General features: G+C 44.6%; 1 protein-coding gene across 7 annotated transcripts in view; it reads left to right on the plus strand.

The window, feature by feature from the left end:
* LOC131679053 (uncharacterized) overlaps nt 1-14,567 on the plus strand; it is a 402,206-nt gene that overhangs the window by 153,343 nt on the left and 234,296 nt on the right. For all 7 annotated transcript variants that reach the window (XM_058959599.1, XM_058959600.1, XM_058959604.1 and 4 more), the window contains one exon: nt 5,305-5,390. The gene's annotated coding sequence lies outside the window, so the exon portion shown is untranslated. The remainder of the gene's footprint in view (nt 1-5,304; nt 5,391-14,567) is intronic.

The following is a 14,567-nucleotide window of genomic DNA, read 5'->3' on the forward strand; positions in this document are numbered from 1 at the left end:
AGGGATTTATGAAAAGAAAAACGCTATTCACTCCAAATTAAACAACTTAACTGAGAAGTTTATTTTGGGGGATAACGTGGGGGACGATATCAAAATTGCAAAATCAGAATTATTGGAACTTGAATCGCAGCGCATGGCTACGTTAGCATATAAAAGTAATTCACAATCATTGTTTGCCGATGAAAAAATAAGTGTTTTTCAAGTGGCATCGCAACTTAGGCGTATGGGCACATATCTCAGATTAACTGATGGTAATGAAATTACTGCTGATCCAAAGCGGTTAAACGATATAATTATTGATTACTTTACCAACCTTTTTGATGTTTATGAGAATGTTGAACCAGCAGAAGGAAACAACCCCCTAGAAAATGTGGATGAAAAATTGAATAATGATGATCGAAGGATGCTTATTGCTCCAGTATCCGAAGAGGAATTAGTGAATACACTAAAATCTTGTACCAAGAAGAAATCACCGGGTCCTGACGGGTTGACGTACGAATTTTACTTGAGCCACCTTGACATACTGAAAGATGAAATAATTAATGTTTATAATGGCTATTTACAAGGTAATATTATACCGCCAAAAGAGTTTACAGCTGGGGTAATTACACTAATTTTCAAAACGGGAGATTCCACTAAACTTGAAAATTATAGGCCAATAAGTTTACTAAATGCAGACTACAAACTTTTCACAAAAATAATAGCCAACAGAATAATGACGTTACTAGGAAAAATTGTTGGTCCAGGGCAAGTGGCATGCTCGCCCAGAAAATCGTGCATAGATAACCTGAAGAATATTCGTAGATTGATAACAAAAGCAAGTCAGAACAAACGAGTTCGAGGATTTCTGGTGAGTCTCGACCTGCAAAAGGCCTTTGACAGTGTAAATCATCAGTTTCTATGGAATATACTTCTGAAATATGGATTTCCAGAAAAGCTAATAGCGTGTTTGAAAAATCTTTATTCGACAGCCACATCATCAGTTTTATATAATGGATTTATCACTAAAGAGATTAATATAAAGTCTTCAGTTAGACAGGGATGCCCCATGAGTATGGTGCTGTTTGTTATTTACATAGAGCCTTTGTTGTGTAAACTACAAAGCAGCATCGGTGGCATTCTGGTATTCGACAGATTTGTAACTGTCACTGCTTATGCAGACGATCTGACCATCTTCGTTCAGAACGAAAACGAGTTCGATTTGATGCTTCAAATTGTAGACTCCTACAGAATGTACTCTAAGATCCGTTTGAATTTACAAAAGTCATCATTTATTAGAATCAATGGATGCAAAGGTGGCCCATTCACAATTAAAGAGGTCGAAAAGCAGATAATATTAGGTGTGTCGATAACGGGAAGATGGACAGATATTATAAAGGACACTTATGCAAAACTTATCAGTAACCTGCAAAGACAAATAACAAATAGCAGAATAAGAAACATGAACTTCATAGAAAAAATTTGGTTTGTAAACTCATTTGTGCTGTCCAAATTATGGTATATTGCCCAAGTATTTCCACCTAGTAACTTACATTTGGCCAAAATAAGATCAGCGATCGGTCGGTTTATATGGGGTAACAACATTTTCAAAGTCAATAGAAACCAACTTTATTTAAGGCATGAGGATGGCGGAGTGAATTTGGTTGACCCCGAAAGCAAAGCTAAAGCACTGTTTATAAAAAACATACTGTATGATCACGATGGAAATGAAAACCTCGATGAAAAATACTTACTAGAATTAGTACAACTAAACATGCTGACAAGGAATGGTAAAGATTGGATAGCTGAAGCCAAAACGATTAAACAGAAATTCAATTTGGTAAGTGTAAAATTGTTATACTGGTATTTTGTTGACAAACGGGAAATTAAGCCATCGGTAGAAGACAAGTTTCCTCTCGTTCAGTGGGAAATAGTTTGGGAAAACATCGGCTCGAATTTCCTGCCATCGGAGGACGTATCAAAGTTGTACTTTTTAATAAATGATTTGATACCAAATAAACAAAAACTCATGAGCCACAATATTGGTCAACTTCAAGATGCAAATTGCGATATTTGCTCAGGCATAGACGATAATACCCATCGCGTTAAAGGGTGCACAAACGCACGGATAATTTGGGAATGGACAAAAAATGTAATTAACTCAAAACTTAAAATAAATTTTACAAAATTGGATGATATTCTTTCATGAAAAATAAACCCTAGAAACCAAAGGCAAAAAACAGCACTATGGCTAGTAAGTCGAATGGTAAGCTACAATCTAAAGCCAGGGAACGGTAGTCTGTTTATATTTCAGAAAGGATTGAGGGAAATGCGATGGAACAACAGAAATGTTTTTAGAAAACATTTTGGTAAATTTGTGAACCTCTGTTATTAGATACTAAGATAAATAGGCGCAGATAAGAATGATGTAAATGCAAAATAATGTAAATAAATAGTATTTTCTTAAAAAAAAAAAAAAAAAAAAAAAAAAATAAAAATGAGAATGATTTCAATACCTTTCTGTGATTAAAGTAAACAGTGAATTTTTTTTCTCCAAGAGAATTGCTCTCTGGACTCCCTAGAAACGGGTTTGTTTCTTTTCGCGCGGGTGCTGTCAGTTCAATCGAAGATGGCGTCGAACTAGCAAGCACTCCGCGAACGTGTTGTACGGTTTTACGAAACGCATGGTCATCGTGGAAAAAAAGTTTACGGTAGACCATTTTCGAGACGAAAACGTGCCCGTGAGTACAGTTTACCGGAGCTTCCCTAGTAACAACAATTGGTAGTTTTAAAGCCACTGTTAAAACTTAGATTGTACTTGTAGTGTGCTATAAAACTTCAATTGTTACTTGGGTTGGCATCCATGAGCGTGGAGCGGAAGGCCGGTGGGCGGCCGTCCGGCGAATATAATGATGAAGAAGAAGGAAGCGTTGAAAAAGCTGTTCGACAACAAGAACGAGTTTGCGTGACGCCGGCCGAAAATATCACTGCTCCCATTCCTTGGTTCACCCGCTCCCCGAAGTAAAATATATAGGTTTAAGCATAAATTTAAAAAAAAGTTATGTTGTACATCGCTATATCGGACAGAGGAATTGCAAAGCCGTGGTTCAAACCAAGCGGGCTGGCCATCAATCAACAAGTCTACCAGGAGAAGCGTCTTGAGAAAATTCTTCTGCCCTTCTTAAAGGAGCATCATGCGGATGGGAAGTACGTCTTCTGGCCGGGCAAGGCGTCTTCCCATTAGTATCTTGAGCAGAAAAAGATACCGTACGTGCCGAAAGAAAGGAACCCGACCAGCTGCCCAGTGCCGTCCCATTGAGGCTTTTTCCGGTTCCCTCAGTGCCCTAGTGCACAAAACTAATTGGTGGGCCAAGTATACGAAGCAGTTTACCACTAGGATCCGGAATTGTATCCGGAAGATGGACGCCAGTGTCGTCCAGCGTTCTTGTGAGAGCATCGCGACTAAATTGCGTCGTACCGCTGACCAAGGTCCTTTATGCAAAACTCATTGACGTTTTTTTGAAGAATAGATATTATGCTTTTAATAAATAATACTGAATCCGCTGAATTTTTTTTTGTTTTTTAACTACATGACTGAAAATATTCTCATTTTTTATTAAACACCCGTTAGCGGATCAATTCTTGGTTGAGAAATTTCCACCCGCTGGATGCCACATGGGCTCTAGGTTGGTTTGTCCGGGGAAAGATATTTCACTGTTATCAATCTCCTAGTGGACCCCAGCCAAAATCTAAAACCTCCTTCTACTACTCGAACGCCTACAGAATACGTTGACCCGAACGAGGGTTAGCAGGCCAAAGCTGTGCAGCAACTGTGTGCCAGTTTTGCAGCCCAACAGCACATAAGGGAGGGCTATGCGCCGAAGCCGCTGAGAAAACATCAACACATACAAAACACAATAAAAAATCTACTGCCTGTACCAACTGCGCAGTAACGATTGCACCTAGTACCTCCAAACCAACAACCAGCAAGACTAATAAAGAAGCAACCGCCGATCCAGTCGAATATACCAAGAGCAAGAAACAAACAAGAACATACGACCGTAAACATCAAGAAGGCAGTAGCGATGGCTGTATGAACGTGTACGATGACGTGAAAGAAGGCAGACTGATTGACCCCCTAGATGTGGTGTCAATACATCTAATGCTTCACTGTCAAGAAAAAAGATCTACGTCAACATTTTTACGCATTGTATAACGTATAAGACACAAGGAGTGTCATCGTTATTGGAGCTAGCGTACGCTAGCTTAGTCCTGGCGCTAAGCTTGTGACGGATTCTGATGAGACACCGATATTTGATTGTCCGTTTATTCCTCTTCTAGTTGTACAAGAATTCGTTTATTTGATGTTTATTTTATAGTTTTTACCTACAAACATATCAACACTCTTCTAAATTTGCAAATGGATTCACATGTTTGGGAAAGTTTTCAAAATATCTTCACAAAGTCAAATGTTTTCAATGTCACACTAAAATGTTCTAAATCGTGAATAATGATTCCTGATTTGTGAACCATTTCACGGCTTCAGATTGGACCGTGATCTGTGCCACTAACGCTTTTCGTCAATACCAGTGTGCAACAAAAATGTATTAATTTCGTGACCAATTCTGTCACTATTTTTTCTGTGAAGAATTTATTTGAATTTTGAAATGTTTAGAACCCTTTGCAAAGCTTTCATTATGTACAGAACCAATAGAAAGCTGATATGCGATGGCTAATTTAATCAGTCTGCAAGGTACCCGAATAACTTGATTTATTGAAATGGTAACGAGTTTGGGAAGTGTAATCACAGCTTATACCCTGACGTTGACCTCAACTGATCGAGAATTTAAGGCACCGCAACGGTATACACTTATTTCCCCGAAATGATAGGGTAATTTTATAAAAGGTATTCAATTCAATCAACTGATATGCAAAAAAAATAATCCTATATATTTAAACCTGCGCCCGGGCCTTGGGGATCAAATCCAAATTTATATTTCATGCCCAGCGAGACAGAGAGAGAGCATGGCATTTCATCATGAACTGACGCCTGCTGTGGTGGTAAACAAAAAAAACACGTTTCGCCAACATTATAACCACCAGCACAGTGCAGCAGCATCACCGCCATCGATGGGACCGATTTTTTTTCCCTCAACGTTGTTCCTTCGCATCCTGATGCAATATGTATGCGTTAGCAGGAATCGAATTGATGGGGAGCTTCGAACCGAAAATAATTATCATTCCAACCGACAACGACGACGACGACGATGCGACGTGGCAATTTATTATTTTGACAATCCGTTTTTTTCCTTCCTCTCTTTGCAGAAATATTCGACGATGGCGTCACTTCAGAGAAACGTTTAAAATTGGTCACTTGGACCCTGGTTTGACCTGCACTTATTCCTGACGAGGTAAGTAAAACTTTACAAGCACAGCGAAGGGTCATTGAACTGTGAAATAACTGGTAATTCGTGTCCCTCTGTGCTTTTTTTTTGGGGTGCAGAAAGTCAATTATCTCATCGTCCTCCTCGTCTTTTGCGACGACGGCTGTCGGTTTGGTGTCTGTTGGGACATGTGAAACTTTTGGTGGATGGTGCATTTTATGTATGTAAGTACGGAAATTGCATACCGAGGTGGTCAACTGGACAGCAGCATCCAGCATGTGAATATCTTTTGAATAGCTGATCGGTGGTGCTTCTCTGGGGTTCGACGATGGGGGCGGTTGGTGGTAACTCATCCTTTGGTGTGTCCCATTCATTGGTCGTGAAATCGTGTATTGCCGGGGGGTGACAGCGAGAAAAATGTTCATTACAGGTCATCGGAAATTTCTTGGGTAAAATTGATTTGCATATTCAGTAGATCAAAGAGAATGGTGCCGTACGGCAATAGAAGTCTTTAAAACACTTTAAGTTGCGCTTCGGGATTGAACATTTTGACGAACAGAAGCGGGAACTTATTTTCAATCATCGACTTGTAATCTAACTCCAATTGATTATATTCACGGGAAACTTTAGGAAGATGTTATCGTTAGAAAGATACAATGGTAATAAATTCACCTCGTAAGAGACATGGGATACAATTTCGGGCAACTTGGGAAAATTTGAATAACTCCACCAATTTTGAACTGAATTTTATGATTAAAATGTTAATGAACGCGAAACTAAAAGTTTTTTAAACTATTAATGGTAATGATTCATTCATTTATTAAGTTCAACATCAATCAGCGTTCTCCTGAACACCGCCGAAGATAGTCCCTGCTCGAAAACTCCTAGCGCTTGCAGGTCCTCCTCGAGCCTGGTCCAAGTCCGTAGAGAACCACCGATCTTATAACCGTTTTGTACATGGTGCATTTGGGGGTGAATCTTTCTTGACCGCAGTTTCTTCTGGAGCCCATAGTAGGCCCGACTTCCACTGATGAAGCGTCTTCGGATTGCACGGGTCACGTTATTGTCAGCCGTTAATAAGGATCCTAGGTAGACAAAATCCTCCATTACCTCAAAGGTATCCCCGTCGATCGTAACGCTGTTTCCTAGCCGGATCCTGTCGTTTTCGTTTCCACCTACCAGCATATACTTTGTTTTGGACGCATTTACCACCAGTCCGACCTTCGCTGCTTCTCGTTTCAGGCGGGTGTACAGGTCTGCTACCGTTGCAAATGTTCGGGCGATAATGTCCCTGTCGTCCGCAAAGCATACAAATTGGCCGGAAGATCGTGCCCCGGCTGTTGAGCCCGGCTCGTCGCATCACACCTTCCAGAGCGATGTTGAATAGTAGACACGAGAGTCCATCACCTTGTCTCAGTCCCCGTCGAGATTCGACAGGACTGGAAAGTTCACCCGAAATCCTTACGCTGTTTTGTACACCGTCCATCGTTGCTTTGATCAATCGAGTCAGCTTCCCGGGAAAGCTGTTTTCGTCCATGATTTTCCATAGCTCTACGCGGTTGATACTGTCATATGCCGCCTTGAAGTCGATGAATTTGTAGGTGATGCGTTGGGACCTGGTATTCACGGCAATTCTGGAGGATTTGCCGTACGGCGAAGATCTGGTCCGTTGTCGACCGGCCATCGATGAAGCCGGCTTGATAATTTTTCACGAACTCATTTACTTTAGGTGATAGACGATGGAAGATGATCTGGGATAGCACTTTGTAGGCGGCATTCAAAATGGTGATCGCTCGGAAGTTCTCACACTCCAAATGGTCGCCTTTCTTGTGACTGGGGCAGATCACCCCTTCTTTCCACTCCTCCGGTAGCTGTTCGGTTTCCCACATCCTGACTACTAACCGGTGCAGACAAGTGGCCAACTTTTTCGGGCCCAACTTGATGAGTTCTGCTGCGATATCATCTTTGCCAGCTTCTTTGTTGTTCTTGAGCTGTTGGATGGCATCCTGAACTTCCCTCAACGTGGGAGTTGGTTCATTCCCGTCCTCAACTGCACTGAAGTAGTAAAATCCTCCGTTGCTTTGGTCATCTGTACCCTCATTCTCCTCGCCGTTCAGGTGCTCGTGGAAGTGCTGCTTCCACCTTTCGATCACCTCACGGTTGTCCGTCAGCAGGCTCCCGTCCTTATCCCTACATATTTCGGCTTGCGGCACGATGTGGGATGCGTTGAGCTTCTGGTAGAACTTCCGTGTATCTTGAGAACGGCACAGCAGTTCCATTTCTTCGCACTCAGTTTCTTCCAGGCGGCGTTTTTTTCTCCTTGAACAGACGTGTCTGCTGCCTCCGCTTATGTTTGTATCGTTCCACATTCTGTCGGGTTCCATGCTGCAGCATGACTACTCGCGCTGCATTCTTCTCCTCCAAAACCGCTCTGCACTCCTCGTCGAACCAATCGTTCCGTCGTCTCCGTTCCTCGTATCCGACAATGTCCTCAGCTACGTTGTTGATGGCTGCTTTTTCTGTTTTCCAGCAATCCTCTAGAGGGGCCACGTCGAGCTCTCCCTCGTCCGGTAACGCTGCCTCGAGGTGCTGCGCGTAGGCAGTGGCGACATTTGGTTGCTTCAGTCGCTCCAGATCGTACCGAGGCGGCTGTCGGTACCGTACATGATTAATGACGGATAGTTTTCGGCGCAATTTAACCATCAGTAGGTAGTGGTCAGAGTCAATGTTAGCGCCACGATAGGTCCTGAAGTCGATAATGTCGGAGAAATGCCGTCCATCGATCAGGACGTGGTCGATTTGCGATTCCGTCTGTAGCGGTGATCTACAGGTGTAACGATAAGGGAGGCTGTGCTGGAAAAAGGTGCTACGAATGGCCATGTTCTTGGAGGCGGCGAAATCAATGAGTCGAAGGCCGTTCTCATTCGTCAGCTGGTGAGCGCTGAACTTTCCAATCGTCGGTCTGAATTCCTCCTCCTGGCCTACCTGAGCGTTTAAGTCCCCAATGATGATCTTGATGTCGTGGCTTGGGCAGCGGTCGTAGTCTCGTTCGAGCTGCGCGTAGAAACCGTCTTTGTCATCATCGGTACTTCCGGAGTGAGGGCTGTGCACGTTTATTATGCTGATGTTGAAGAAACGGCCCTTGATCCTCAACCTGCACACTACCCATGATTGCATAGTTGTCCCGTTTTCTACGGGATTTCCTATCTTTATGGGACTTATATGCGATCATGGGTAGCACATTCTTTCGACGATCGGCCACCAACCGATCACGCGCCTTTGCATATCGCCCATCGCAATAAAAGCTGTCACTAGTGTTACCGCAGCTCTAGTAGATGGTATTATTACCTCTAAACGTACGCAGCATGGATTCTGTACAACACACCTACTGCAGCGCTACGATTCCGAACCCGCGGTCATTGAGAACATCGGCGAGTACGCGGGTGCTCCCGATGGAGTTGAGAGATCTGTAGTTCCACGTTTTTTTTATTTATTAACAGATTAAGGCCGAAGTGGCCTGTGCCGTATACAAAAGATTCCTCCATTCCACTCGGTCCATGGCCGCGCGTCGCCAGCCACGCAGTCTGCGAAGGGTCCGCAAATCGTCTTCCACCTGGTCGATCCATCGTGCTCGCTGCGCGCCACGTCTTCTTGTACCGGTCGGAATGCAATTGAGAACCGTTTTCACCGGGCTATTGTCCGACATTCTGGCTACGTGCCCGGCCCACCGTAGTCGTCCGATTTTCGCGGTATGACAGATGGGCGGCTCCCCCAACAGCTGATGCAACTCATGGTTCATTCGCCGTCTCCATGTGCCGTCTTCCATCTGCACTCCACCGTAGATGGTACGCAGCACTTTCCGTTCGAAGACACCAAGTGCGCGTTGGTCCTCCACGAGCATGGTCCAGGTCTCATGCCCGTAGAGAACTACCGGTCTAATCAGCGTCTTGAAGATGGTCAACTTCGTACGACGGCGAACTCTGTTCGACCGAAGTGTCTTGCGGAGGCCAAAGTAAGCACGATTTCCTGCCACGATGCGTCTACGAATCTCTCTGCTGGTATCATTGTCGGCGGTCACCAGTGAGCCCAAGTACACGAACTCTTCAACCACCTCGATTTCGTCGCCACCGATGCAAACTCGAAGCGGGCGGTTCTCATTCTCTTCTCGTGAACCTCTTCCTATCATGTACTTTGTCTTCGACGTGTTGATGGCAAGTCCGACGCGCTTGGCTTCTCTTTTCAGTGTGATGTAGGCTTCCTCCATCTTCTCAAAGTTTCGTGCAATAATATCAACGTCATCGGCGAAGCCAAGTAGCTGAACGGACTTTGTGAAAATCGTACCACTCGTGTCGATCCCTGCTCTTCTTATTACACCTTCCAGCGCGATGTTGAATAACAGACACGAGAGACCATCACCTTGCCGTAACCCCCTGCGTGATTCGAAGGGACTCGAGAGCGTCCCTGAGACACGTACTACGCACATCACCCGATCCATCGTCGCCTTCACTAAACGCGTCAGTTTATCCGGGAATCCGTACTCGGGCATAATCTGCCATAGCTGATCTCGATCGATAGTGTCGTATGCGGCTTTGAAGTCGATGAACAAATGATGTGTGGGCGGCATTTCTGCAGTACTCGACGAAGAGCGAACACCTGGTCCGTGGTAGATCGTTCGCTCATGAAACCCGCCTGGTACTGCCCCACGAACTCTCTTGCAATTGGTGATAGTCGACGGCATAGTATTTGGGAGAGTACCTTGTAGGCGGCGTTCAGCAGGGTGTCGTCTGCTGCATCGCCGTTCAGGTGTTCTTCGTAGTGCTGCCGCCACCTCTGGATCACCTCACACTGGTCCGTGAGAAGATTGCCGTTTGTATCTCTGCACATGTCGGCCTGTGGTACGTGGCCCCTGCGCGAGCGGTTCAACTTCTCGTAGAATTTCCGTGAATTTCTTTAGCGCGGTACAGCTGCTCCATCGCTTCGCGATCTTGGTCTTCCTGCTGGCGCTTTTTGGTCCGGAAAACCGAGTTCTGCCTGTTCCGTGCCTGTTTATATCGCGCCTCGTTCGCCCTCGTGCGGTGTTGCAGCATTCTCGCCCATGCTGCATTCTTCTCTTCGACTAACTGCTCGCATTCGCCGTCGTACCAGTCGCTTCTTCGGTCCGGGCCCACCGTACCTAGTGCAGTGGCTGCGGTGCTACCTATGGCGGATCGGATATCTCTCCAGCCATCTTCAGTTCCACGTTCCGAGCTTCCAATCGCTAGTCCCTTTTCGTCGTAGTGGTCGGTTCGCATTCTTATCTTGTTGACTTTTCGCTGCAATTGTTTTTTTACGGCTGGCTCGCAGGGCCTGACACCAACCCCCTAACTTTCCGGAGGACCATAGTGCACAGTTGAGTTTAGAGCCCTTCACTGGCACTTGGACGATGATCAGCCGCCCCTACCATGGGGAACAGACGCTGTTTTGATCCGCTCCTCCCGGAGATCAGACGCTCAGGCGCTCATGTTTGCAGCAGCAAACCCCCCCTTCCCTGTCTGATCCTACGACCAAAGTTCCCACCGGGGTTGGTTACCCGATCTTCCCTAAGATTGCTCGTAGTTCCCGGCCAGTACCACGGGGAGTGGGTAGGGATGGGAGTTGCTGGGAAGAGGCTCTGTCTTACGCATTACCCAGCCTTTACCGACCATCAATGGCAAGGATATGGCTTTGGAAAAATGTCAAACCATTTGCATATTTTTCAGAAAAAATGGCAGAAAATTGGAATTGTCATTATTTTAGCCCTAAAAACGCACAGTATTTCTTATAGAACAACATAATACAGGATACTGTCGGAAAGGTAACTATGGTGCTGAAAGTCGTAGAAAATGTTTTTATTTTATATAAATCAAGGTTCCTCAAGATCGTTTTGTGTTGAATTTGAGACGTACAAAAGCGAAATGAGACATGAGACATGAGACATGAGACGAGAGACGAGAGACGAGAGACGAGAGACGAGAGACGAGAGACGAGAGACGAGAGACGAGAGACGAGAGACGAGAGACGAGAGACGAGAGACGAGAGACGAGAGACGAGAGACGAGAGACGAGAGACGAGAGACGAGAGACGAGAGACGAGAGACGAGAGACGAGAGACGAGAGACGAGAGACGAGAGACGAGAGACGAGAGACGAGAGACGAGAGACGAGAGACGAGAGACGAGAGACGAGAGACGAGAGACGAGAGACGAGAGACGAGAGACGAGAGACGAGAGACGAGAGACGAGAGACGAGAGACGAGAGACGAGAGACGAGAGACGAGAGACGAGAGACGAGAGACGAGAGACGAGAGACGAGAGACGAGAGACGAGAGACGAGAGACGAGAGACGAGAGACGAGAGACGAGAGACGAGAGACGAGAGACGAGAGACGAGAGACGAGAGACGAGAGACGAGAGACGAGAGACGAGAGACGAGAGACGAGAGACGAGAGACGAGAGACGAGAGACGAGAGACGAGAGACGAGAGACGAGAGACGAGAGACGAGAGACGAGAGACGAGAGACGAGAGACGAGAGACGAGAGACGAGAGACGAGAGACGAGAGACGAGAGACGAGAGACGAGAGACGAGAGACGAGAGACGAGAGACGAGAGACGAGAGACGAGAGACGAGAGACGAGAGACGAGAGACGAGAGACGAGAGACGAGAGACGAGAGACGAGAGACGAGAGACGAGAGACGAGAGACGAGAGACGAGAGACGAGAGACGAGAGACGAGAGACGAGAGACGAGAGACGAGAGACGAGAGACGAGAGACGAGAGACGAGAGACGAGAGACGAGAGACGAGAGACGAGAGACGAGAGACGAGAGACGAGAGACGAGAGACGAGAGACGAGAGACGAGAGACGAGAGACGAGAGACATGAGACATGAGACATGAAACATGATTAGATGGAAGATAAGAGATGAGAATTAAGAGATGAGAAATAAGAATTAAGAGACGAGTGATGAGAGATAAGAGATGAGAGCAAAGAGCAATGTGCAAAACGAGCGAGAAGCACATCGTCTAGCATGCCTAGCGTTCCTCGTTGTTCGCGCCCGGGTGAAGGAAAATGTGGAGCAAGAATACTCGCGAAAAATCCAAGCTCTCATCTGGTAGTGTGCGTAGGTCGAGAAACCGAATCAAGGTGAGTTGTGTGCAAGGCAATTAATTTGGCAAATACGCTATGCACACTCCCTAGATGATTTTCGAAAGATGAGTGATTAGTGGTGTAAAAGGTGGGTTGTGAGTCGAGGATACATATGAGAGATGAGTAGTGGTCAGTAACAATAAGACATCCTCACAGCCTGGGTGTTTCGAATGGAGTTGAGTAGATTGTTCTGCTGACGAGGATTCCCTAATTCTCGATAATCAACCAAAAGATGCTAGGCAGTTGTTCTGGTATTGCATGTTATACAGCGCATGGGATTACGTGATTTTTGTATAGTCTACACAATGTTGAAAAAACACTTTCCGTTCAATCTTGATTTGTCGACGAACCCATTTAACAATTCATTTTCTCATCTTCCCGAGGTGGAATTTTAAATTATTCTATTAATTGTGAACCTAATCGATATTTCCCCTAAATATTTTGACTAGGTTGGTTTCCTCGTTGCCGCTGAGCCGCAGTGTCCGAGAGCTCCAGTTTATTTGCCTGGATGATTATTGTGTTTAAAGGACCCCACATTGTTATATTTAATACGAAAGTGAGATTAGCATTCAACAAAAATAAAATTAAAACTTGGTAGTTCGCGAATGTGTCCATGAGCTCTTCCAGCTGAAGACATTTGACTACAAAGTTGAACTTCAAACCATGAGCGGAAACCAGTTTACATCCAACACTATTTGATAATGATGCATCCTTAAAGAACAGCACAAACAGTATTATGTTCAGGGATGCCAAAGGTACTGGTAAACTACATTTTTTTTCGGTATATTTACATTTGCACAAGCCGTACAGCCCGCTACACCGACGCATCACTACAGCTCTTGCCAGAACGGTAGCCAAACCTAGTACATTTTCTTGTAGAACAGTAGAATACATTTTTGTTTTGCTGCTGTACTCCGACTGCTCGGTGAGAGTGTGGCGTAGTAAAGTTTGTTCTCTCGCTTTGTACACTTCTCTCTGCATAGTCAAAGGGAGAGGCCCGCACACGAAAGCGATGATGCCGGTCGTGGCGTAAACGAACCACATTTATTGCCGACGTTTGTGATTGAAAATATTGAATAGATTAAAAATATTAAAAAGTGTAAAATAAGGAAAGAGCAGCTGTACCGCTCGCGTCTGGTGGCTGTACTGGGGACAGTATTTCTTTGTCATGTTACTGCTTTGCTTATAGACTGCCGTACAGCGCTGGGCGTCCTGCAATAGCGAAGGACAGCAGCGTCGAAAGAGAAATGAGAATGTAGGCAGAAAGATTACAGCCGCAGAAAAGGTAGGCATTTTGCATCCTTGATTATGTTACACATTGCTACCTTGTGGGCCTCATGATTTTTGCTTAATTTCTAGGGTATGTGGTTTGCTAAGTGGTCTTAGTGCTAAAGTATGTAGAAATATGGAAGCCAAGCTCTAATATTATAATATTAATCATTGTATTTTATTAAAAAGCATTTTTTTCCAGTCATAACATGTTATGATCCGTGGTAAAAGTATCAAAGTCAAAAAACTGGTAACTTATTGGCGTTAGAAGCATATTTAGTTTTTATCGTAATATAGTTGAACTGCAAATGTTACCATTTCGAATTTCATAGCATTTGAGGATTTATTGTACAGCGCATTTTAACACATATGGTGAATATTTTCATTATGAACCTAAGTTGGATTTTGTGTTTCGAATTCATATCGTTAGTATATTGTACCAGCTTGGAGCTAAGTTGAAGGATGTATTTAAACTAGTACCCAAATTATTCGCCAGTTGCCTTAGACGTCATAGGGTGATGAGCCTATTTTGGCACCATTAGGGAGAGGGTCGCACTATTTTTTGAACAACTTTAAAAGAAGCCATATTATCTATAATCTTTCTCAGAATAAGGTATCAGTGTACTGTTTCTTAAACGTCTATATAATGCTTATTTAGTAGAATTGCCTCAATTTTCAGCATAAATGAAAATAAATGTTCCATTCTGTGCATCTATTCCCACCTCAACGATCCAATTATCGCCTCATGGGTGTGCCAATTTCCACCTCATCGAAA

The sequence above is a fragment of the Topomyia yanbarensis genome, chromosome 2 (genome assembly GCF_030247195.1).
Source record: "Topomyia yanbarensis strain Yona2022 chromosome 2, ASM3024719v1, whole genome shotgun sequence".
NCBI lineage: Eukaryota > Metazoa > Arthropoda > Insecta > Diptera > Culicidae > Topomyia > Topomyia yanbarensis.